This window comes from Erpetoichthys calabaricus, chromosome 18 (assembly GCF_900747795.2).
Source record: "Erpetoichthys calabaricus chromosome 18, fErpCal1.3, whole genome shotgun sequence".
NCBI classification, from domain to species: Eukaryota; Metazoa; Chordata; class Cladistia; order Polypteriformes; family Polypteridae; genus Erpetoichthys; species Erpetoichthys calabaricus.
The window spans coordinates 56,870,192-56,892,744 of record NC_041411.2 but is presented as its reverse complement, the minus strand read 5'-3'; the positions used below and the strand labels follow the sequence as shown (position 1 = coordinate 56,892,744).

The 22,553-nt window shown below is 40.6% G+C and overlaps 1 protein-coding gene across 4 annotated transcripts in view; it reads left to right on the top strand.

Moving 5' to 3' along the window:
• Window positions 1-22,553, top strand: part of vgll4b (vestigial-like family member 4b) — a 304,562-nt gene that overhangs the window by 104,269 nt on the left and 177,740 nt on the right. The window lies entirely within an intron of this gene.

Sequence of the window (22,553 nt, the reverse complement as noted above, 5' to 3'; positions counted from 1 at the left end):
CGTTCCAGGCTGTCAATCCTAGGAAGGCAACAGGTCCCGACGGTGTCCCTGGACGTGTGTTGAGGAGCTGTGCAGAGCAGCTGGCTGGGGTCTTTACAAAGATCTTTAACCTGTCATTGTCCCAGGCCTCCGTTCCTCCCTGTCTGAAATCCTCCATCTTACTCCCTTTACCAAAAAAATCACCCATAACCTGCCTGAATGACTATTGGCTGGTAGTGCTCACCCCGGTGTTGATGAAGTGTTTTGAGAGACTGGTCCGGAGTCGTATCATGTCCTTCATCCCTCCCACCTTTGATGCACACCAATTTGCTTACAGGGCTAACAGGTCTACTGAGGACACTGTTGCTGCAGCTCTCCATGCTACCCTGTCCCACCTGGAGCACCAGGGGACCTACGCACGTCTCCTCTTCATTGATTTTAGCTCTGCTTTTAACACCATCCTCCCTCACAGATTGGTGGGCAAGCTGCTAGCCCTGGGACCCCCATATTCCACCTGTGTATGGATTAAAGACTTCCTGACAGACCACACACAAAGGTTTAGGGTGGGCCCTCACATCTCCTCGGCCATCAGCATCAGCACTGGCTGTCCTCACGGGTGTGTGCTGAGCCCCCTGCTCTTCACGCTGTACACACATGATTGTGCCCCCGCCCACCACAGCAACACCATCGTCAAATTTGCAGATGACACCACTGTGGTGGGGCTCATCTCTGGGGAGGATGAATCCGCCTACAGGGACGAAGTGGAGAGGCTGACAGCATGGTGCACTGACAACAACCTGCTCCTGAACACAAGTAAGACCAAGGAGCTCGTTATGGACTAAAGGAAAAAGAAGACAGACATCAAACCACTCTACATCGGAGGGGGCTGTGTGGAGAGGGTGTCGGACTTCCGCTTCCTGAGAGTCCACATCATGGAAGACCTATCCTGGGGTGTGAACACAGCTGAGCTGGCAAAGAAGGCTCAGAAGAGACTTTATTTCCTGAGAGTCCTTAGGAAAAATAACCTCCCCCAAAAACTGCTGGTGTCCTATTGCTGCTCTATCGAGAGTATCCTGTGCTACTGCCTCTGCGTGTGGTTTTCCAGCTGCACAACAGCGCAGAGGAAAACACTTCAGTGGATTGTAGAGACTGCCCAGCAGATCATCGGATGTTCTTTACCCTCTCTGGATGAACTGCACAGCTCTCGCTGCCTTAAGGAAAGCAGAAAACCTCTTAAAAGACTCCTCACACTCCGCTCATGACATGCTCCAACTGTTGCCATCAGGCAAAAGATATAAGAGCATCAAAACAAAGACTAATAGACTGAATAACAGTTTCTACCCTGTTGCTATTACGGCACTGAATGCCACCTAATCACCTCCAATGCAGCAGTGCAATTGATGACATCTTGTGCAATAGTGTATATGTGCAATTAAGGTCTTATATCGAATGTTTGTGTTCTACCTTCTCTTCTTATCCTTTATCCTTTTTTTAAATTATATTTTATTTATATTTTGACAGTCGCAGGGACTGCACCTAATTTCATTGTATTTGTTACAATGACAATAAAGAGATTCTGATTCTGGAGTGCTGGATCAGTGTTATGGGAACATCAAAGTTCCAAAGCCGCCGCTTGGTACATCAGATTATAACTGTGTCCAACTTATTATTATATACAGTGGTGTGAAAAACTATTTGCCCTCTTCCTGATTTCTTATTCTTTTGCATGTTTGTCACACAAAATGTTTCTGATCATCAAACACATTTAACCATTAGTCAAATATAACACAAGTAAACACAAAATGCAGTTTTTAAATGATGGTTTTTATTATTTAGGGAGAAAAAAAATCCAAACCTACATGGCCCTGTGTGAAAAAGTAATTGCCCCCTTGTTAAAAAATAACCTAACTGTGGTGTATCACACCTGAGTTCAATTTCCGTAGCCACCCCCAGGCCTGATTACTGCCACACCTGTTTCAATCAAGAAATCACTTAAATAGGAGCTGCCTGACACAGAGAAGTAGACCAAAAGCTAGACATCATGCCAAGATCCAAAGAAATTCAGGAACAAATGAGAACAGAAGTAATTGAGATCTATCAGTCTGGTAAAGGTTATAAAGCCATTTCTAAAGCTTTGGGACTCCAGCGAACCACAGTGAGAGCCATTATCCACAAATGGCAAAAACATGGAACAGTGGTGAACCTTCCCAGGAGTGGCCGGCCGACCAAAATTACCCCAAGAGCGCAGAGACGACTCATCCGAGAGGTCACAAAAGACCCCAGGACAACGTCTAAAGAACTGCAGGCCTCACTTGCCTCAATTAAGGTCAGTGTTCACGACTCCACCATAAGAAAGAGACTGGGCAAAAACGGCCTGCATGGCAGATGTCCAAGACGCAAACCACTGTTAAGCAAAAAGAACATTAGGGCTCGTCTCAATTTTGCTAAGAAACATCTCAATGATTGCCAAGACTTTTGGGAAAATACCTTGTGGACTGATGAGACAAAAGTTGAACTTTTTGGAAGGCAAATGTCCCGTTACATCTGGCGTAGAAGGAACACAGCATTTCAGAAAAAGAACATCATACCAACAGTAAAATATGGTGGTGGTAGTGTGATGGTCTGGGGTTGTTTTGCTGCTTCAGGACCTGGAAGGCTTGCTGTGATAGATGGAACCATGAATTCTACTGTCTACCAAAAAATCCTGAAGGAGAATGTCCGGCCATCTGTTCGTCAACTCAAGCTGAAGCGATCTTGGGTGCTGCAACAGGACAATGACCCAAAACACACCAGCAAATCCACCTCTGAATGGCTGAAGAAAAACAAAATGAAGACTTTGGAGTGGCCTAGTCAAAGTCCTGACCTGAATCCAATTGAGATGCTATGGCATGACCTTAAAAAGGCGGTTCATGCTAGAAAACCCTCAAATAAAGCTGAATTACAACAATTTTGCAAAGATGAGTGGGCCAAAATTCCTCCAGAGCGCTGTAAAAGACTCATTGCAAGTTATCGCAAACGCTTGATTGCAGTTATTGCTGCTAAGGGTGGCCCAACCAGTTATTAGGTTCAGGGGGCAATTACTTTTTCACACAGGGCCATGTAGGTTTGGATTTTTTTTTCTCCCTAAATAATAAAAACCACCATTTACAAACTGCATTTTGTGTTTACTTGTGTTATATTTGACTAATGGTTAAATGTGTTTGATGATCAGAAACATTTTGTGTGACAAACATGCAAAAGAATAAGAAATCAGGAAGGGGGCAAATAGTTTTTCACACCACTGTATAAACCTGTTTTTAAATGGGAAAAGACAGAGTAAACAAAGTGAGGGATGAGATTTCTGTGAATTATCTGTGTGGCTATTTTGAATGAACTGACCGGATTGTGCAGACATTGAACTGGCAGACACTGTAAGCAGCTGTATAAAATTCTGTGAGGAAGCCGTAATGCCCTTGAAATTAGTCAAAATATACCCTAACATGCCATAGATTGTCAGAAATCTAAAAGAACCGATAAACAGAAAAAAACGGGCATTTAAACATGGAACATGAAAGTATAAGGGCTGAGTTGAGTATGAACTGCAGACTGATAACCTGGGATCTTTGGAATGGCATGAAGATGATGGCTGGTGTTCATTAAAAAAAGCAATGATCATGTTGAACTGGCAGGAGTTAAAACTATCACTTGGTTGTGAAGTTCAGTGTGTCCTCTTCAGAACTTGAGAGAGAGGTTTTTGTTTCAGAAATTAGTCTGCTAAAGAACAGGCTGAGGACTGGAGCCAGGTGTCATCCTTTCTTTGATCAGAATGATGTCAGAAAGGTCATTGAACTAAAATAAAAAAAAGTGTAGGTCCAGACAAAATAAGAGGATGCCTGCTTCACTCATGTGTAAAGCAGCTCTCTCCAGTATCCCACACCTTATTTGAGATATCTTTGGATTAATAGCAGGTGCCCAGTCCATAGAAACATGCAGATGTACAGTCATAGTCAAAAGTTTTGAGAATGACACAAGTATTGGTTTTCACAAAGTTTGCTGCTTCAGTGTTTTAAGATCTTTTCGTGAGATGTTTCAATGGTATACAGAAGTATAACTGCAAACATTTCATAAGTTTCAAAGGCTTTTATTGAGAATTGCAGAAGGTGTATGGAAAGAGTCAATATTTGCAGTGTTGGCCCTTCTTTTTCAAGACTTCTGCAATTCGCCGTGGCATGCTGTCCGTCAACTTCTGGGCCAAATCCTGACTGATGGCAGCCCATTGTTGCATAATCAATGCTTGGAGTTTGTCACAATTTTTGGGTTTTTGTTTGTCCACTCGCCTCTTAAGGATTGACCACAAGCTGTCAATGGGATTAAGGTCTGGGAAGTTTCCTGGCCATGGGCCCAAAATTTTGATGTTTTGTTCCCCAAGCCACTTAGTTATCACTTTTGCCTTATGGCACCGTGGTCCATAATGCAGTAAAAGGCATTGTTCATCACCAAATTGTTCTTGGGTGGTTGGGAGAAGTTGCTGTCCAAGGATGGTTTGGTATCATTCTTTATTCAGCAAATATACTTTAAGAAGTTAATTAAGAGACAACTAATTAACAAAACCCAGGACTATCTGGACCCCTACTAATTTGCTTACAGAGCCAAGATGGGGGTGGAGGATGCTACAGCCACACTTCTGAATTTATTCAATGAGTACTTGGAAGGATCATAAAACCATGGAAGATTGCTCTTCATAGATTTCTCATCAGGTTTTAATACAATACAGTACCACATTTTAGTTGACAAACCGATTGATCAATTCTGTTTGAGCCCTAACTTGGTGGGGTAGATTCTGGACTTTAACAAACAGAACACAAAGGTATACTTATTCTAAGTGTTAATGGCTATTTATCGGTACTCCCAAGTTTGCTGTTTATCACATCTTTTGTTTATCTTGTATACAAATGACTGCAGGAGTACACACATGGACAGACCTATACAGAAAGAGTCTCTTACAAGCTAAGGAGGATAGTTATGGACCTATTGTCGATGGGCTTGTACAATGTTGTGATCATTACTTTTTACAGCCTAATAATGTATATATGTGTATGTATATGTATGCATGTTCGCTCACCAACCCCCGGGTTTGTTTTTCCAGAAATACAATTTAATGAGATTTTTTTTCATGTTAATTATTACATATGTATTATGTTCACTTTTACTTTAAAACTTCAGTTAAACAATATTTGGAAATAACTTTTCTAATATCTGTTTTTATGGTCTTCCATTGTTAAATTTTCATCTGCTGTTATCTCTTTTCTTTACCTCTCATTCATTAATTTCTTGTGGAAGTCCAAATTGCTGCATCTTAAATCTTCTGCTTCGAACATTTCTTTGATGATCGAAAGAGCCATTTATTCATTCGACTTTTCACATAGTGGTCCTTTGAACGCTTTCCATAATTGTAAAGCATCAACTTCACCTGTCATAATTAAGTACATGAAGAAGTGTCTTAATTTGTTGGGCATCATTATAGAAGTGGCATCAGACATCATTTCAAACATATAGTCGTCCGATTTACATAACCCAGCTGCTTGTGCCACTTCTTGAAAGGACATATCTATAGTTACAACATCTTTATACAACGTTGCCCCTTTTGATTCAAGTAACAATAATTTTAAATTAAACTGTTTGATATCTTATGGTGACACAATATTTAATCGAGCAACACTTTTGCAATTTTTCTTGGATGCCACACTTTGTTTCTGTTTCTGCCATGTGTAATGTTGAGGAATTTGCGCATCCGTATATGCTTTTGCATTTACATCATTTTTATTAAGTTCAAAATAAGCCAGTTATTTTTTTTTTTTTTGCTACCTGTAAAGCTTGTGCTTCTTCACCTTCTTTAAATTGAATCATATTCTGACCTGGTAAATGAATTGGTAATAATTCAACAGAATGACTTTGACTTTGAATGTGCATTGGCAATTCCATTAAATGCCACTCGCTTTCCATTGCACTGACGTACCGAGTATGTAAATATGCTTGAACTTCGTCTTGAGACGGTTCTTTCGATAAAGTTTACGTGTACTCTGTTGTACCCTTTATGAATGTACTTATAGATGTACTTAATGCTCATAACTGATGCACAATACTCGACATCGAATCGTTTGAGCAAATACGGGTTATATGATACAATCATTGAATTATTGAGCATCACAATTTTACCATCTTTCTTTCCGTGATAAGTGTGTTGTTCATGACTATTATTTCTTCGGCGATAAGCAGGAAAGCCAGCTTTAGTCATATCTGTTGTTTGAACGAATGCTTTTGGAAATTTCTTTAAACACTTTTTTTCTTTTGAGTCTCAATATGCTGAATTTTTTAAATGTTGTCCGTGAGACATGTGTTTAATGACTTTGTACCTTAATTCAGGATAGGTTTCTCTGTTTGGAATTTCAGCACAGATAAACCGATTTACATCATCAACAGTTAATTTATTTTGCAAAGTAATCAATAAATGCATGTGAGGCAAACCCCATTTTGTAAATGTATGCTCTGATTTGACCGAACACCGTTTTGAGTTCATTCAATAAAAATAAGACTTTCTGATAAAACAATCTACTTACGAAAGTGGGAATATACAGAGCCGATGTAGCCGGTGGCATTGTTCTCAAGAATCTGCGGATTTCTGGCCATTGTGGATTGCACGTCATTGTAATAAATAAATCTGCACGACCGATAGTTCGGGATATTGCCATTGCATCATGATATAACTTTTGCAATGCTCTTGGACTACCTTGATATGATGATGATAATATTACTGCTTTACCTATTTTGAATTTGTCTGAACTATTGATATTTGAATTTTGAATGTGATCAATGAGACCTTGCATATATTCCATTCTAAGTTTTGATTGATTCGATTTAATAAAGAAGAGACGATTAGCTTCAACTTTTAGATACACATTAATAATGTAATGTTGCGATAGACGTTGCAGATCTTTATTCTTTGCTTAGTCGTGGACGTGTTATCTTTAACTTATAGATTTTTTTAGAGTTGCTCTTTCTTCTTTGCTTAGTTTTTTTTTTTTTAATAGTTCTATCCAACAACTTATCTATCTATCTAACTGAGAGGTTAGATGACCACGATCCTGTTTGCAAATGTTTACAAGTAGGGCGTGACTTGCCAAGGTCACCGTCTCACGGGACTTGCTTCCAAAGCATGTCAGTATGGCGTGACTTGACCGTGTTGCGGGACGTGAAAATGTCTCTCTGAAGTGTCTCCGTCTCTCTTCAAAAGATCACGTCTCGTCCCAAGTTTTATTTTTATAATAGAGAATGTGTGTGTATATGTGTATGTATATATGTGTATATATAAAGTATATAATATATTTGTATATATATATATATATATATATATATATATGAATGGAAGAGAAGGTCTGTGATACAGTTTGCATATTTGCAGCTGGAGATCCACAAAGGGAGAAAAAAATGATGTCAAAGGATGTCAGTATGGTGTGACTTGACCGTGTTGCGGGATGTGATAATATCTTGGACATAAATCCAGCATATGCAAACTTAAGAAGAACATGTTCAGAATAAATAAACTGTACACCCAATACCCCCCCCCCCCGATCACACTGACTTAGCCACCCCCCAACCCCTCCACGTAATTTTTTGATGAAGACCCCTGGCAGGGGTTGAAAGCTCAGGAATAAAAACTACTTTACGATACGTGATTCATTTTTCTCCCTTTGTGGATCTCCAGCTGCAAACATATATATAATGTGTGTGTGTGTGTGTGTGTATATATACAGTACTGTGCAAAAGTTTTAGGCAGGTGTGGAAAAAATGCTGTAAACAAAGAATGCTTTTAGAAATATAAATAATGATTGTTTATTGTTATCAATCAACAAAATGCAGTGAATGAACAAAAGAGAAATCTAAATCAAATCAGTATTTGGTGTGACCACCCTTTGCCTTCAAAAACAGCATCAATTCTTCTAGGTACACTTGCACACAGTTTTTGAAGGAACTTGGCTGGTAGGTTGTTCCAAACATCTTGTCGAACTAACCACAGATCTTCTGTGGATATAGGATTCCTCACATCCTTCTGTCTCTTCATGTAATCCCAGACACACTCGATGATGTTGAGATCAGGGCTCTGTGGGGGCCATACCATCACTTCCAGGACTTCTTGTTCTTCTTTACGCTGAAGATAGTTCTTAATGACTTTGGCTGTATGTTTGGGGTCGTTGTCCTGCTGCAGAATAAATTTGGGGCCAATCATACGCCTCCCTGATGGTATTGCATGATGGATAAGTATCTGCCTGTATTTCTCAGCATTGAGAACACCATTAATCCTGACCAAATCTCCAACTCCTTTTGCAGAAATGCAGCCCCAAATGTTCAAGGAACCTCCACCATGCTTCACTGTTGCCTGCAGACACTCATTATTGTACCGCTCTCCAGCCCTTCGACGAACAAACTGCCTTCTACTATAGCCAAATATTTCAAATTTTAACTCATCAGTCCAGAGCACCTGCTGCCATTTTTCTGCACCCCAGTTCCTATGTTTTCGTGCATACTTAAGTTGCTTGGCCTTGTTTCCACGTCGGAGGTATGGCTTTTTGGCTGCAACTCTTCCATGAAGACCACTTCTTGCCAGACTTCTCCGGATAGTAGATGGGTATACCTGGGTCCCACTGGTTTCTGCCAGTTCTGAGCTGATGGCACTGCTGGACATCTTCCGATTTCGAAGGGTAATAAGCTTGATGCGTCTTTCATCTGCTGCACTAAGTTTCCTTGGCCGACCACTGCGTCTACGATCCTCAGCGTTGCCCGTTTCTTTGTGCTTCTTCAAAAGAGCGTGAACAGCACATCTTGAAACCCCAGTCTGCTTTGAAATCTTTGTCTGGGAGAGACCTTGCTGATGCAGTATAACTACCTTGTGTCTTGTTGCTGGGCTCAATCTTGCCATGACATGAAACTGTCTTCCACAACCTCACCTTGGTAGCAGAGTTTGGCTGTTCTTCACCCAGTTTTAAGCCTCTTACACAGCTGTTTCTGTTTCAGTTAATGACTGTGTTTCAACCTACATGTGACATTGATGATCATTGGCACCTGTTTGGTATAATTGGTTGATCATACACCTGACTATAATCCTACAAAATCCCTGACTTTGTGCAAGTGTACCTATAAGAATTGATGCTGGTTTGAAGGCAAAAGGTAGTAACACCAAATATTGACTTGATTCAGATTTTTCTTTTGTTCGCTCACTTTGCATTTTTGTAAATTGATAACAATAAACAATCATCATCTATATATATAATTCACTAAGCCAGAAGACAAGTAGCCGACCATGGAAAGCACACCGGAAGGGGCGTGGATTCACTAAGCCGCCAACAAGTAAGACACCCATGGCGCACGCAGGAAGGAGCCACGCCCACCAACTCTAAGACCATTGGATGCGACGACAACTCGCAGAGCCACGCCCACCAACTCGGACGCGACGCCTCGGAAAACATGCCGTCATTTCTGTTTGTCTGTGCCACAGTCCACATGCAGTTCTGAGCCACATTAACTTTTCATTAGTCAACCTCGGTGGAACCTTGGTTCACACAGAGGCAGCGCCAGAGAGAGACAGAGGCACACACAGGCAGCGCGAGAGAGAGAGCCACGCACACACAGGCAGCCCGAGAGAGAGACAGAGGCACACACACAGGCAGCGCGACAGAGAGAGCCGCGCAATCCTTTAAAACTGAGGTTAAAACACAATGAAGGAAGCAGTCTTTAAAAACCAATAAGCCCTGTGCCTCTTTTTCATTAGCGTCTCACCTGCTTCACCGCCCTGCAACAGTCGAGACGCTTTCTCAGCAGCTGACCTTCTCTGTGCCTGACTCCACTACTGTCAGTCGCCCGATTAAAAATGGTGAACTCCTGCAATGTTACTAACTTGGTTGGCTTTTAAACAAAGTTCGGATTTGTTCAAATGTTCCTTTTTTTCCCCCCTGTGCTTAAAACTCATTTTAAAAAAAAAAAGTGTTTATACAACTGCTGCAATGTTACAGAGAGAGAGGGCTCGCGTGCTTCTGAGAGAGAGAGAGAGAGAGAGAGAGAGAGAGAGAGAGAGGGGGGGGCTGGGGAGGCTCGTGCTGCTGAGAGAGAGGGGGGGGCTGGGGAGGCTCGCATGCTGCTGAGAGAGAGAGAGAGAGAGGGGGGGGGCTGGGGAGGCTCGGGTGCTGCTGAGAGAGAGAGGGGGGCTGGGGAGGCTCGTGTGCTGCTGAGAGAGAGAGAGAGAGAGGGGGCGGCTGGGGAGGCTCGTGTGCTGCTGAGAGAGAGAGAGAGAGGGGGCGGCTGGGGAGGCTCGTGTGCTGCTGAGAGAGAGAGAGAGAGAGAGGGGGGGCTGGGGAGGCTCACGTGCTGCTGAGAGAGAGAGAGAGAGGGGGGCTGGGGAGGCTCGTGTGCTGCTGAGAGAGAGAGAGGGGGGGAGACTCGCGTGCTGCTGAGAGTGAGACGGGGGGCTGGGGAGGCTCTCGTGCTGCTGAGAGAAAGAGAGAGGGGGGGGGCTGGGGAGGCTCGCGTGCTGCTGAGAGAGAGAGAGCGAGAGAGAGAGAGCATGCAGCTGAGCAGTGAGCCTGGGTGTTTGTGTCAGTGTTATTCAATGTTTTTACTATTACACTGTGCATTCTATGGTGTAATGATTAACTATATTTGTGCTTAAAAATCTTTAAAAAAAAATATATTTACATACAGTTTGTATGGTCTGGAATGGATTAATTGTATTTACATACAATCCTATGGGGGAAATTGCTTCGATTCACGACCAAATCGGTTTATGACCAGAGGTTTGGAACAAATTATGGTTGTGAACCGAGGTTCCACTGTATATTGACTCTAGAAAACATGATCAGCAAGTCTTTGATAGGCTGCAACAAAATGATGAAAGAACTGGCACATTTTTTTCTCACAAGCTGGGTGGGTGGGTGTGTGTTAGTTAATTAGTTACTCGAAGGATTTCAAGATTTAATATGCACAAGCGGTAACCCTGCAAAAGCAGCCCAAACCAGAAAGGACGGCTGGCAAAAAGTGGCTGACAAATTAAACGCGTGTGCATTGTACTTACTGAAAGTGGCGTTACGGATTTTGCAAATGTTCATTTTTTCCCTCTGCTTAAAAAACATGATTATGCGGCGTATACTACGCCGCGGGTTGGTATGCAGCGTGTAAAACAGTTTGTTTGTCGCGGATAATTTGCCTTTTACTTTAACACGAAGACAATTTCCTGTTAGATTTGCCTTTGCGATGACGATTGATAAGGCACAGGGCCAAACTTTCAAAAAGATGTGCATGTATCTGCCAAAACCAGTTTTCAGTCACGGACAGTTGTATGTTGCTCTCTCCAGAGTTCCATCTTTTCATTCACTTACTGGTATGCCTGCAGGAACACGTGCAGCGAGCGAGCGACACACACACACGCATACAGGCGTGCGAGAGAGAGAGCGCTGGACACATAAGAATAATAATACTTCATTACATTGATATACCGTTTTTTTCAGTATTCAAAGCGCTATCCACACAGGGAGAAACCGGAAAGCGAACCCAAAATCTTCCACAGTCTCCTTACTGCAAAACAGCAGCACTACCATTGCGCTACAAGGCAGTTAAAGAATGCACCGGCCTCGATTTTGTTTTCACTTCTGTTTACAGCGATTGGATCGTAGCGTGCATTGTTGCAATGTTACTTTTCTTGGTGGCTTATTACATTACGGATGTTTCACATGTTAATTTTTTTCCCTGTGCTTAAAAGACATTAAAAAAGTGTTTCTCAACTGTGACTCCGGAACAACTTTGTACGCAAGCTATATTAAACGTCAACAACGAAGACTCGCTACACCTTAATGAACAAGTACTGAAACTTGTCCCTACCGAAGAAGTAACTTTCACCAGCGTGGCCTCGATCATCACAGACGATCCCGCTTTCAGTCACGGACAATTGTATGTTGCTCTCTCCAGAGGTCCATCTTTTCATTCATTCACAGTGGTATCCACAAACCCACCCCATTTGGACAACTGTGTCGTTCAGCAAGTGTTCACCCATCAATACATAATTATGCGGCGTATGTTATGCCGTGGGTTGGCTAGTTATTTATATTTCTGAAAGCATTCTTTGTTTATAGCATTTTTTCACACCTGCCTAAAACTTTTGCACAGTACTGTGTGTGTGTGTGTGTGTATATATATATATATATATATATATATATATATATATATATATATATATATATATATATATATATATATATAATATACAGTATGTATATATATATATATATATATATATATATATATATATATATATAATATACAGTATGTATATATATATATATATATATATAATATACAGTATGTATATATATATATATATATATATATATATATATATATATATAATACATATACAGGTGCTGGTCATAAAATTAGAATATCATGACAAAGTTGATTTATTTCAGTAATTCCATTCAAAAAGTGAAACTTGTATATTAGATTCATTCATTACACATAGACTGATGTATTTCAAATGTTTATTTCTTTTAATTTTGATGATTATAACTGACAACTAATGAAAGTCCAAAATTCAGTATCTCGGAAAATTAGAATATTGTGAAAAGGTTCAATATTGAAGACATCTGGTGCCACACTCTAATCAGCTAATTAACTCAAAACACCTGCAAAAGCCTTTAAATGGTCTCTCAGTCTAGTTCTGTAGGCTACACAATCATGGGGAAGACTGCTGACTTGACAGTTGTCCAAAAGACGACCATTGACACCTTGCACAAGGAGGGCAAGACACAAAAGGTCATTGCTAAAGAGGCTGGCTGTTCACAGAGCTCCGTGTCCAAGCACATTAATAGAGAGGCGAAGGAAAGGACAAGATGTGGTAGAAAAAAGTGTACAAGCAATAGGGATAACCGCACCCTGGAGAGGATTGTGAAACAAAACCCATTCAAAAATGTGGGGGAGATTCACAAAGAGTGGACTGCAGCTGGAGTCAGTGCTTCAAGAACCACCATGCACAGATGTATGCAAGACATGGGTTTCAGCTGTCGCATTCCTTGTGTCAAGCCACTCTTGAACAAGAGACAGCGTTAGAAGCGTCTCGCCTGGGCTAAAGACAAAAAGGACTGGACTGCTGCTGAGTGGTCCAAAATTATGTTCTCTGATGTAAGTAAATTTTGCATTTCCTTTGGAAATCAAGGTCCCAGAGTCTGGAGGAAGAGAGGAGAGGCACAGAATCCATGTTGCGTGAGGTCCAGTGTAAAGTTTCCAGTCAGTGATGGTTTGGGGTGCCATGTCATCTGCTGGTGTTGGTCCGTTGTGTTTTCTGAGGTCCGAGGTCAACGCAGCCGTCTACCAGGAAGTTTTAGAGCACTTCATGCTTCCTGCTGCTGACTAACTTTATGGAGATGCAGATTTAATTTTCCAACAGGACCTGGCACCTGCACACAGTGCCAAAGCTACCAGTACCTGGTTTAAGGACCATAGTATCCCTGTTCTTGATTGGCTAGCAAACTGGCCTGAGCTTGACCCCATAGAAAATCTATGGGGTATTGTGAAGAGGAAGATGCAATACACCAGACCCAACAATTCAGAAGAGCTGAAGGCCACTATCAGAGCAACATGGGCTCTCATAACACCTGAGCAGTGCCACAGACTGATCGACTTCATGACACGCCGCATTGCTGCAGTAATCCAGGCCAAAGGAGCCCCAACTAAATATTGAGTGCTGTACATGCTCATACTTTTCATGTTCATACCTTTCAGTTGGCCAACATTTCTAAAAATCCTTTTTTTGCATTGGTCTTAATTGATATTCAAATTTTCCGAGATACTGAATTTGGGACTTTCATTAGTTGTCAGTTATAATCATCGACATTAAAAGAAATAAACATTTGAAAATCATCAGTGTGTTTGTATTGAATGAATTTAATATACAAGTTTCACTTTTTGAATGGAATTACTGTAATAAATCAACTTTGTCATGATATTCTAATTTTATGACCAGCACCTGTATATATGTGTGTATGTGTGTGTGTGTGTGTATATATAATATATATATATATATATATATATATATAATAAATAATATATATATATATATATATAATAAATAATATATATATATATATATAATGTGTAATATATAATACTAGCAAAATACCCGTGCTTCGCAGCGGAGAAGTAGTGTGTTAAAGAGGTTATGTAAACATATATATACATATCTATATATACACATATCAACATATATATACATAGTGCATTGTAACACGAGCTGTGATTGTTACATGGGAGGGAGACGATAAATCACAGCTTCCCGCTTTCTAATCGGGCCTGTGATTGGTGCTTTGACGGATGCCCAGATCCCACAGTATCTCCCCTTAGGAGAGGCGTTAGGCAAGTGTAATTGAATAGCGGTGCTGCAAGTTTAGCTTTACACCTGTTTTTAAGGCTTATTGACTGAAATGGGCTTTCATGAAAAAAGTTAGGGCTTTGCTACAGGATACACCCTCCACAAGTTAAGGAAGTAAAAATAAAGGTATATATTTCTGTTTTATTTAAACCTTTTAAGTTTGTATGCGGGTGGTATGGTGGCGCAGTGAAAGGTGCCAGTTAGGGGACCCGGGTTCGCTTCCCTGCGTGGAGTTTGAATGTTCTCCCCGTGTCTGTCTGGGTTTCCTCCGGGTACTCCGGTTTCCTCCCACAGTCCAAAGACATGCAGGTTAGGTGCATTTGCGATTCTAAATTGTCCGTGGTGTGTGCGCCCTTCGGTGGGCTGGCACCTTGCCCAGGGTTTGTTTCCTGCCTTGTGCCCTGTGTTGGCAGGGATTGGCTCCTGTATTTAGGATATAGCGGGTTGCATAATGGATGGATGGACATTTGTATGCATAGCCCCATTTGCCCGTTTTCGTTTGTTTTCTTTCTTCAGTAATATCTCAGCAAACCCGGAGCTTGTCAGTTTAAATCCTGGTACTGACACCACTGTGTGACCCTGAGGAAGTCACTTCACCTGCCTGTGCTGCAAAAAACAAAAGTAATGTAACAAATTGTACCTCAGATGTTGCAAGTTGCTGGAATAAAGGCATAAGTCAAATAGATAAATATGTATTATACACATAGGAACTATTAATTTATTTTCAGTTAAGTCATCTGCAGCAAACCTTTATAAATGAGGGTTTCTCCTTTTTAGGAGACTGTTTCTTCTTCATTGAGGTTTTCTCTTGGAGAGCTTTTTTCATTTCATTGAAAATTAAAGCAGCAGCTGCCAAAATATGTAGCTTTCTTATTAATTTTTCAACATTGTGTAAAATAACTTTATAAAGTAACATAAAGGTTTAAATACTGGTTATCCTTTTACACTAAAATATTACTAAAGAGATACAAAAAAAGTAAAATGCATATATTGTTTTTCTTTAACGAGATTAAATATTACTGAAGAAAGAAAAAAAAAAAAAAAAAAACTAAAACAGCCAAATGGGGCTATGCATACGACCTTAAAAGGTTTAAATAAAACAGAAATATACAGTAATCCCTCCTCCATCGCGGGGGTTGCGTTCCAGAGCCACCCGCGAAATAAGAAAATCCGCGAAGTAGAAACCATATGTTTATATGGTTATTTTTATATTGTCATGCTTGGGTCACAGATTTGCGCAGAAACACAGGAGGTTGTAGAGAGACAGGAACATTATTCAAACACTGCAAACAAACATTTGTCTCTTTTTCAAAAGTTTAAACTGTGCTCCATGACAAGTCAGAGATGACAGTTCTGTCTCACAATTAAAAGAATGCAAACATACCTTCCTTTTCAAAGGAGTGCGCGTCAGGAGCACTGAATGTCAGAAAGTGAGAGAAAACCAAACAAATCAATAGGGCTGTTTTGCTTTTAAGTATGCGAAGCACCGCCTGTACAAAGCTGTTGAAGGCGGCAGCTCACACCCCCTCCATCAGGAGCAGACAGAGAGAGAGAGAGAGTTTGTTTTTCAAGCAAAAATCAATACGTGCCCTTCGAGCTGACATGCAGCTGCACAAAAGATAGCAACGTGAAGATAATCTTTCAGCGTTTTTAGACGAGCGTCCCTATCGTCTAGGTGTGCGAACAGCCCCCCTGCTCAATCCCCCTACGTCAGGATCAGAGAAACTCAGTGCAAGAGAAAGAGAAAAGTAAGCTGGGTAGCTTCTCAGCCATCTGTCCCTTGTATGAAATCAACTGGGCAAACCAACTGAGGAAGCATGTACCAGAAATTAAAAGACCCATTGTCCGCAGAAACCCGCGAAGCAGCGAAAAATCCGCAATATATATTTAAATATGCTTACATATAAAATCCGCGATGGAGTGAAGCCGCGAAAGGCGAAGCGCGATATAGCGAGGGATTACTGTATACCTTTTATTTTTACTTCCTTAACTTGTGGAGGGTGAATCCTATAGCAAAGCCCTAACTTTTTTTGTGAAAGCCCTTTTCAGTCAGTAAGTCTTAAAAAGAGGTGTAAAGATATTGACAATAAGCTATGCAAACCCACCAAGACATACAATCGTTTAAATCAAGGCACGAGTCGAAAAACACTATCCCATACTATTAGTTAATGATTAACACATTTCTTTTTTTTTTTTTTTTTTTTTTTTTTTTCTTGCAATTTTAATATTTTTATTTTATTAATTTTCATTGTAATCATTCCATACAAACAGATCAATTTATAACCCAACAAATTTGAAGACAAATCAAACCCCACCCCTGAGAAGATTAACACATTTCTATATGTATTGTAAGCATACAATACAACTGATAATATGTTGCGCTTATCTGGTGTACCGACATTTTTGCGCGTGTAACGGCTGAAATCTAACGTGGTTTGTGCCCTTCAGAATGAAAACAGTTTGCATTTAACTTAATAAAAGGCGAGCTTTTAAGCCTGAGAAATCACCCCGTAAATGCACACGTTTAATTGCACATGTGTTAATATGTATGCTTACACAGTATTAAAAGACACTCGGCAATTAACGTCATTTACCTTCGTTCCCGCGTTTGACTCGTGCTGTAAATCTCTTCCTTGTTTTCAGTTCACGTGATTACGTAGGAGGTGTGATGACGCGATACGTGACTCCGCCTCCTCCATTAGAGTATATGAACAAAAAACAGGTTCCAGTTATGATCATTATGCGTAGAATTTCGAAATGAAACCTGCCTAACTTTTGTAAGTAAGCTGTAAGGAATGAGCCTGCCAAATTTCAGCCTTCTACCTACACGGGAAGTTGGAGAATGAGTGAGTCAGTCAGTCAGTGAGGGCTTTGCCTTTTATTAGTATATATATATATATATATATATATATATATATATATATATATATATATATATATATATAAAATAATATAATGTATATGTATGTATATACATACACAGTGGGGCAAAAAAGTATTTAGTCAGCCACCAATTGTGCAAGTTCTCCCACTTAAAAAGATGAGAGAGGCCTGTAATTTTCATCATAGGTATACCTCAACTATGAGAGACAAAATGAGAAAAAAAATCGAGAAAATCACATTGTTTGATTTTTGAAGAATTTATTTGCAAATTATGGTGGAAAATAAGTATTTGGTCACCTACAAAAAAGCAAGATTTCTGTCACTCACAGACCTGTAACTTTTTCTGTAAGAGGCTCCTCTGTTCTCCACTCGTTACCTGTATTAATGGCACCTGTTTGAACTCGTTATCAATATAAAAGACACCTGTCCACAACCTCAAACAGTCACACTCCAAACTCTACTATTGCCAAGACCAAAGAGCTGTCAAAGGACACCAGAAACAAAATTGTAGACCTGCACCAGGCTGGGAAGACGGAATCTGCAATAGGTAAGCAGCTTGGTGTGAAGAAATCAACTGTGGGAGCAATTATTAGAAAATGGAAGACATACAAGACCACTGATAATCTCTCTCGATCTGGGGCTCCACGCAAGATCTCACCCCGTGGGGTCAAAATGATCACAAGAACGGTGAGCAAAAATCCCAGAACCACACGGGGGGGACCTAGTGAATGACCTGCAGAGAGCTGGGACCAGAGTAACAAAGGCTACCATCAGTAACACACTACGCTGCCAGGGACTCAAATCCTGCAGTGCCAGACGTGTCCCCCTGCTTAAGCCAGTACATGTGCAGGCCCGTCTGAAGTTTGCTAGAGAGCATTTGGATGATCTAGAAGAGGATTGGGAGAATGTCCTATGGTCAGATGAAACCAAAATAGAACTTTTTGGTAAAAACACGTCATGAGTTGCATCCAAAGAACACCATACCTACTGTAAAGCATGGGGGGTGGAAACATCATGCTTTGGAGCTGTTTTTCTGCAAAGGGACCAGGACGACTGATCCGTGTAAAGGAAAGAATGAATGATGCCATGTATCGTCAGATTTTGAGTGAAAACCTCCTTCCATCAGCAAGGGCACTGAAGATGAAACGTGGCTGGGTCTTTCAGCATGACAATGATCCCAAACACACCGCCCGGGTAACGAAGGAGTGGCTTCGTAAGAAGCATTTCAAGGTCCTGGAGTGGCCTAGCCAGTCTCCAGATCTCAACCCCATAGAAAATCTTTGGAGGGAGTTGAACGTCCGTGTTGCCCAGCAACAGCCCCAAAACATCACTGCTCTAGAGGAGATCTGCATGGAGGAATGATCCAGAATACCAGCAACAGTGTGTGAAAACCTTGTGAAGACTTACAGAAAACGTTTGACCTCTGTCATTGCCAACAAAGGGTATATAACAAAGTACTGAGATGAACTTTTGTTATTGACCCAATACTTTTTTTCCATCATAATTTGCAAATGAATTCTTCAAAAATCAGACAATGTGATTTTCTGGATTTTTCTTTTCTCTCATTTTGTCTCTCATAGTTGAGGTATACCTATGATGAAAATTACAGGCCTCTCTCATCTTTTTAAGTGGGAGAACTTGCACAATTGGTGGCTGACTAAATACTTTTTTACCCCACTGTATATGTATGTATGTGTATGTATGTATCTATGTATGTATATATGTATGTATATGGATGTATTTATGTATGTATATATATGTGTGTGTGTGTGTGTATGTGTATATATAATATATGTATATGTACATATATATATAAAATATGTGTATGTATGTATAATATATAAAATATGTGTATGTATGTATAATATATATATATTAATTATATAATATATATACATACACACACACACACACACATATCCATATTACTAACCGAGAATGGTAAACCGGATGGCATGGACGCAGGTACACGGCGATGGGACCATGAGACGTACTGCGCAGGCGCGTACAGCTCAACTAACGGAAATAGCAAATAAAACAACCGCCATATTGTGAGTGGCACTACTGCAGAGTGAAGTTAGGTATAATGTGCTGCTTGGGATTGTACAAACCGCTGAACGCTTTACACCAAATTCAAACACAATACAGCTCAACGATACAAACACGAGCCCACCTGGATAAGATCAATGAACGCAGACGCCTACAACGCGCGTCAGAAACTGCGGAAGCAAAGCAGGCATGGGTTAAGACACTACGGGGTCCGCAAAGGTCCACAAAGAGAGTATGGAATATATAAGAGCACACCGATCAAAAAAAAAAAAATCAATCGTGTAAAAGCACATAGTACACTACACACAAATCATGTGCTCTCAGCGCATAGAAAGCGTATAAGGACAATATGGAGAATAGAGACCCAAAGGCATTGGAGAGAAAAAAAGGCAGATAAGAGATTATGAAAGCAGTGGAATTCGAAAGGCTCAAACAACCGATGGCACGATACACATGCAGACAAAGGTACAGAATATGAAAGCAGTAAAATTCGAAAGTATTGTAGCATCCCACCCAGGTTGAGGGCTTTTTGGTTTTAAGTGACTGTTATGTCCGATTGAGGGAAGGTGGAGTACAGCACGGAGGACTGATAGCGGGGTATTGATTTCATGCAGTAATAGGGGGGGTGTTGGAGAGGATGCTAGAAAGTTGTGTTTGGGGTTACGAAGTCAGCGATTGTTCAGGTAAAACTTTTGTGACACTTTGTCATGTCAGTCACTACAGTATCAAAGAAAAGATAGAAACAATTGCATTACCGCAAACAAAAGGTGATTAATCATCAGAACCAGGTGTAATTGAAAAAATACCAGGATAAATTGAGGTCTGAAAAAAAGAGTAGACAACAAAGTCTTTTCGCATTCGCATCATTCAATGGACAAAACGTGGATTTACACAATAATGGACCATATGCTATGAGAATCTGTGGTCCCACAACAGTTAAAGGAACAACAAGTTAAATTTCAAAGAGTACACAATTCGGTCGGGTGTATATTGATGATCTCGGAGAAGCGATGCAAATTTTAACAGGCAAAAAGAAAGGTGATGTATATATTCCGCGAGTAACATTACATACCAAAGGAGATCGTGATATGCCATTAGTAGTAAAATGTTTACAGTTTACCGTGAGAATAGCTTTTGCTATGACAATCAATAAATCACAGGGACAAACAGAAAAACTCTGATTATTTATTACAGAAACAGAAACAATATTCACTCACGGGTAGTTATACGTTGCGTTGTCACAATGTGTCTCCAAAAAATATTGTTTTTAATGAAGCTTTAAAGTAAAAGTGAAAATAATGAAATTGAAACAATTCCAAAAAAAAAACATGTAAAAATCAATCGTGTAAAAGCACATAGTACACACAAATCATATGCTCTCAGCGCATAGAAAGCGTATAAGGACAATACGGCGAATAGAGACCCAAAGGCATTGGAGAGAAAAAAAGGCAGATGAGAGATTATGAAAGCAGTGGAATTTGAAAGGCTCAAACAAACGATGGCGCGATACACATGCAGACAAAGGTACACAATATGAAAGCAGTAAAATTCGAAAGTATTGTAGTGTCCCACCCAGGTTGAGGGCTTTTTGGTTTTAAGTACGTCCACTATTAATGAACATTCATTAGGATTAATGAATATCATTTGCTGTCATTGTCATTCACTTAACTTCCCTGAAGAAACAACTGGCAATACAACTAATGAGTTTACACGTTGTTGTCAAAGGGGTCAGGTTAGACTGCCTCCTTTAGATGAATATCCTGAATATCTACGGATGTTTCTAACTAACAATGTACCCGAAAGTAAAAACATTATGGACTGCATTAGATCCTGCATGAGATCTTGCTTTTACATCTACCGGGGTAAATATCAGGCCACCAGCTGGCAATGGCCCATACTGCTTTCGCGTATGTGGACAAATATTACATCGGATTGGAACAGTGCACCCTGAGCCAAATCACGAACGCAGATATGCACAGATCTACGTGTTAGATCCAGATGACGCATTCTATCAACGGTTTTACTACAAATGTTGTGTATAAAGAAGTATTCCAATACATCCTTCTAATGTGCCATGCTATGGGTTCTTTACTTCCTTTGTTTGTCATCTACACCTTTACACTCCAATATATCTCATACATTCATCAATGTGTTTTGGGTTACCCAACCCCGGGTGTAGGTGAGCGAAGTGAGCCAGGGGGCGGAGCCCCCTTGTGTGTGTGTATATATATATGTGTATGTGTGTATATATATATAGTGCATCCGGAAAGTATTCACAGCGCATCACTTTTTCCACATTTTGTTATGTTACAGCCTTATTCCAAAATGGATTAAATTCATTTTTTTCCACAGAATTCTACACACAACACCCCATAATGACAACGTGAAAAAAGTTTACTTGAGATTTTTGCAAATTTATTAAAAATAAAAAAATTGATAAAGCACATGTACATAAGTATTCACAGCCTTTGCTATTGAGCTCAAGTGCATTCTGTTTCCCCTGATCATCCTTGAGATGTTTCTGCAGCTTAATTGGAGTCCACCTGTGGTACATTCAGTTGACTGGACATGATTTGGAAAGGCACACACCTGTCTATATAAGGTCTCACAGTTGACAGTTCATGTCGGAGCACAAACCAAGCATGAAGTCAAAAGAATTGTCTGTAGACTTCCGAGACAGGATTGTCTCGAGGCACAAATCTGGGGAAGGTTACAGAAAAATTTCTGCTGCTTTTGAAGGTCCCAATGAGCACAGTGGCCTCCATCATCCGTAAGTGGAAGAAGTTCGAAACCACCAGGACTCTTCCTAGAGCTGGCCGGCCATCTAAATTGAGTGATCGGGGGGAAAAGGGCTTTAGTCAGGGAGGTGACCAAGAACCCGATGGTCACTCTGTCAGTGCTCCAGAAGTCCTCTGTGGAGAGAGGAGAACCTTCCAGAAGGACAACCATCTCTGCAGCAATCCACCAATGAGGCCTGTATGGTAGAGTGGCCAGACGGAAGCCACTCCTTAGTAAAAGGTACATGGCAGCCCACCTGGAGTTTGCCAAAAAGGCACCTGAAGAACTCTCAGACCATGAGAAAGAAAATTCTCTGGTCTGATGAGACAAAGATTGAACTCTTTGGTGTGAATGCCAGGTGTCACGTTTGGAGGAAACCAGGCACCGCTCATCACCAGGCCAGTACCATCCTTACAGTGAA